Source organism: Parus major, chromosome 2 (genome assembly GCF_001522545.3).
Source record: "Parus major isolate Abel chromosome 2, Parus_major1.1, whole genome shotgun sequence".
Lineage (NCBI taxonomy): Eukaryota > Metazoa > Chordata > Aves > Passeriformes > Paridae > Parus > Parus major.
This window is the reverse complement of record NC_031769.1, coordinates 98,086,897-98,091,809: the sequence shown is the minus strand read 5'-3', so window position 1 is coordinate 98,091,809 and position 4,913 is coordinate 98,086,897.

Genomic DNA, 4,913 nt, shown 5'->3' with positions numbered 1-4,913 from the left:
AGTTACTGTGAAACTCTACAGTATTTAGGGACCTTGTCAATAGCTCTCTATTTAGGACTAATGAACACCTTGTCACAAGAATTTTAGGCTACTTTTCAAACCTAACACAAAAAACTTCATTATTTTGTTATGGAATCACATAATTAAAGAACAGCTGAATTTTAAAGGGACTTCCAGAGGTAACCATGTTCAAAAACTTTTCAATCTGGGGCACTCTTAGCTGGTTGACCAGTACCGTGTTCAGATAGCTTTTGAACACATGCACCCTGGGGACTCTGCAATATCCCCAGACAAACTATGCCACTGCTTAATCACCCTAAAAAATTGTTTCCTCATATTCAGAGGCAGCCTCCTATCTTTCAAGTTGTTCCCATTGCATCTTTCCCGCCATTTGGTATCATGAAAAAGAGCCTGCCTCCATCTTTCCATCTCCCTTCAGATTTTTATGCATTTTTATTTGTCTTGATGTACAATCTTGTCAGGTATTTTTCTTGTTGAACCATCTTTTTTGGCATAGTTAAAGCTGAACCCTGTGACCATCTCTGCTGTTATGGTCTTAGTGTGCCCCTAAGGCATGATGTGAGACTTCTCACAGCCTTGTTCTTTTCACCACAAAGCTGTTTTATCATGAATATAGACAGTCCTCTTGATACTTGCTATGCTGCAATTGAGGACTGGTGATTGACAGCAACAGAACTGAGTTAATATGTGACTAAAGAGGTCAGATATCCCTGGAAGATGTGAGACATTGATCTTGACAAAGCGCCAGCTTTGGCCCAAGCCCTAAAAGCAGAATAGAGAAGGATAGTGTGCCTCAGTTTGGTTGGACATCCTGCATTTTTTGAGCCAAAGAATTATTCACAGGCAAATAAATAAGGCTAGAATCTCTTTATTCTGTGTGATAAAAATGAGGGGAGGTAGTGATGTCTAGAAACTACTGGAGAAGCCATTCCACATAATCTCAGACATAAAATCCTTCAGTTTATTGGACTAATCTGATTTTCTAAAGTGCTAGTTGTTTTTCAAAACTAGTTGTTTTACTAGTCCTTCCTATTCTGTTCAAGTTAACAGTGAAAACCTCCTTGATTTACATAGTAGGATAGTATGGCCTTCACAGTGCCCTTTCTAAAATTTCTTATCCTCAAACTCACCTTGCTTTAGGATTGCAATGTGAAGAAAATAATAAAAATAGCCCTGTTTCAGTGGTGGTAAAAGCTACTTTACTAATCCCGACTTCTTTTCATTGACTCCAAAACATCGTTCCTCGCCTCTAACTTGTGTCCCTAAGGAAAACGTCCAACTATCATGGCCAAAAATGAAATTCTGGTAATGTATTCCATGATCCTCTTTTAACACCATTTTCTGTCACTACTGACGATATCCTTTCTTCCTTCTTACTGGTAACTATCTTCATCTGTAGTCTCTTCCCTCTGGTTCAGCTCTTCTGCCTTGCTATCTTTATACCTAACATATGATACCTTCTTCTTCTTCATCCATTTCCCACTTCCATCTTAGTCCATCACCAGTTACTTTGATTACCTCTCTCATTCGCCAGTGTGCACAGCTTTCTACATTTCAGAAGTGCAATTTTTATCTGCTGCCACAGCATCAGATAAAAGTAGGAATGAGGTCAGCAGCTGAACTGCTGTATCCTGTCACTAAATCACTCGTGTACCTAATTTTCTCTTCTTGAGATATCAGAAGAGTAGGAACTGGAGCTGAAGTGCCATTCAGACTTCCATGGCAACCTCTAATAATTTCAATTGTTTTTGCTTCATTTTGCATTGAATGTTGGAGGACTTTGCTATTTTCTTTTGAGCAGCTGAAAAGAGAAAGATCCAGATATTTTATTTTTCTGATACAATAACAATTTATGCCAATCCCTAAATTCTTGAAAACATGAGTTTACAATGAAAACACTAACAGATGCTCAGTGGTAGAAAGCAGAGGAGTGGTTGCCATGGAATCAGATGGCAGGGAAGGTAGCTCACTTTTTAAACTCTCTGGCAGCGAACATGTAGTACCAACAAGTGGACAGCAATGCTGGCAGACATTTATCTCTGCACAGCACTTGGAAGGGCTGCGTGGAGGCTACTGCTGTGACCCGGCACTGGAAACTGGGATAACCAGGTATTCAACAGCAAGGGGGGGCTGGGTGGAGCAGGGAGATGGATGATGAACAAACGTCTGGATTTCATGTAGTTTATGTATTTGTGGTTTAAAGGGGCCAAGCCTTCCTTGCCCCACAGAACAAGTGCAGGAGGATGGTTTGTATTTTCTGACAGATGAATTAATAATCTACTCTCTATCCAGCAGAAGCACAGAACAAGTGCAGGAGGATGGTTTGTATTTTCTGACAGATGAATTAATAATCTACTCTCTATCCAGCAGAAGCATAATGTTGATGCTATCAGCAAGACAACAGCTGAATGAGGGGCTAGAAGTCTTCTTCACATTAATTTCTCTACATAAAACATCTCTGTAGGAATAATTTTTCACTATAAAAAAGTGTATCCTTAAAACAGCCATTTTATGTTATTTTGAGAGGAAACTACATCAAACATAGCTGAAAGCCTGGTGAGTAAGATATTCCTGTGAGTTGTGGGAAAGAATGGGTCTAGTTCCTGTCTGGGAGAAGGCAGAGCAGGAACTTGAAATTTATATTTCACATTTCAGCAGTCTCCCTTTACCCAGGGGCTTGAGGGTCAGCCCCCTCTTTCACTGCTGTTATAGGACACCCAAAATAATTCATGTGAGAGATACAGTGTGAGATAATGAAATTTCACTCAAATGAAAGCCACTTTATTGTAACTGAGCGTGGCAAAAACTTTTAGTAAAGCAAGATATGGAAATTCCATTAGTTCCAGATAATATGAAAGGTCAGTTGTTTGTTCCTGGGACTACAAGCAGAAAAGTTTTGAGCACAACCTTTTTCATGATACTTTCTTGTTTCTCTTTTTGGTGAAGTAAAGAAGATAAATGGAGATGCTAAGAAAACACTAGGATCCTCAAAAGTCTTGATTAAATAGATTCTTATCAAATCTGGTCACTGCCAATACAGTCCAGAACTTTTCTATTTTAAAGTTAGAATTCATGAGTGAACATTACACAGAAAATACATATTCATACAACTCCACTTTTTTTTGTGAACAGCTCAGGAGAATTCTATCATTTAGAATATGAAATGCACTAAAGGAATTACCAGGAAATTCTAAACAATTACATCTTTTATCTTTCTATAGATGCCAATTTGTATTTATTTATTAATTGTTATCAATTCATTAAAAATAAAATGAAATGTCATAGAATTTTATCTTTTTATAAAATCCAGCTAGTTTAACTAATTTTGATTCTATAAAGAAGTTTTATTAAACAACATTAACGGAGTTATGAAATGAAAAATAGATCCATCTTTTTTGTTAGAAACAGTATTCAACCCAGATATTTGCCTCTCATATATAATATTCAAAAATAATCTTATTTTCCCATATTAACTTTCTTTTCAGACTCATCCCACTGTTGGCCTGCAATTTCTATTTTAATTAGTTACTTGGCATGTTCAAAGGTTAAACTTCCTTGATTTTAAATAGGATTTATATATTTTATATAGGATTTTTTGGCACACTCTTCTCCAAAAGCCTTTTGTTTTCTGTGCCTGGTTCTAAATTATAATTCTCAACCATGACTAGTTCTTCTAGCTAGTAGCTGGCAAACTCTTTGTTTATGTTCATAATATTTCAATTTGTCTTCATGTTTAGTAGTTTTTTTATCCACACAAGCAATATAAAGCTGTCAGACCTGCTCACATTCTGTAGAGATCTGGAAGTTCATTAGACTTACATATAATATCAGGGCCAAATAAGAGAGAATTTAAAAATCATGAAGAGGGGAAGCCAGCATGTGGCAGACAAACCACTACAGCCTTGTTCCAGCTCATCAGCAAGACCCTTAGTATTGGCAGAGCCATCTGAGTGGCAGCAGAATAACATCTTTCAACAGTTAGCAGCCAGAACATTTGTGCCAAAACCCAACAAAATACTTGTATTTGCAAGCCATCTTTTTTAACATCCTCCTCGTGTGTCTATCAAATAACAAGCAATAATGAATATTTACTATCTTTTATCTTCCAATTTGCAGTAGTTTTGTCTTCCCAGTTCTCCCAAAAAAATCCAACTATGTCAATAGGAAATGTGACTCTCTAAGCAGAGGGAACATGTCAAGTCTTATAAGAAAGATAACAGAATAAAATAGTGAAATGGTATGATGCATGCAAAAAACTGAACTCGTGATTTTTTTTTAATCATATTCTCCATCTTTCATTACATTACTGTAGCTCTTCTAGAATTGCAATAGATCATCTTCAGCCGAGTTCTTCATGGGTCAGAGTAGACATGCATACTTAAGGTTTCTACATAAATCTACATAAGGCTTCACAATTGGACTGTCAGACTGGTCTTTGGGAGATAAATTGTGCCACTTCTTACCCATGAAGAAAGCTGTTTTTATTTGCTTCTTCTGATAGCTTAGTAGGTTTACAATGTATTGGGGTGACATGTACTTTATTCACCACTTTGAATTTTGCCCTCCACCCTCTCCCTCATGCCTGGTGTTAAATGCACATTTCCAGACTTTTACCAACTTCTACAGGCTGAAATGATCCTACAAAACTCATGTCCTACAGTGAATCTGTGAATCTACAACAGGTCTGCAAGTGATCAGGATACAGAATTGCTACTTCAGGGAAAAAATAGGGTTTCTTTAGTGAATCCCAAACTCCTAAAATCAAAGAGAAAATTGCTTTGATCTGTGATTTCTTTGGTTGGTCTGGAAGGTTCTACCTAAACTAAATGTAGAACTCCAACGAACATAGTATATTCTGAATGTGACATAAGTAGTACTAGTAATAATAATAA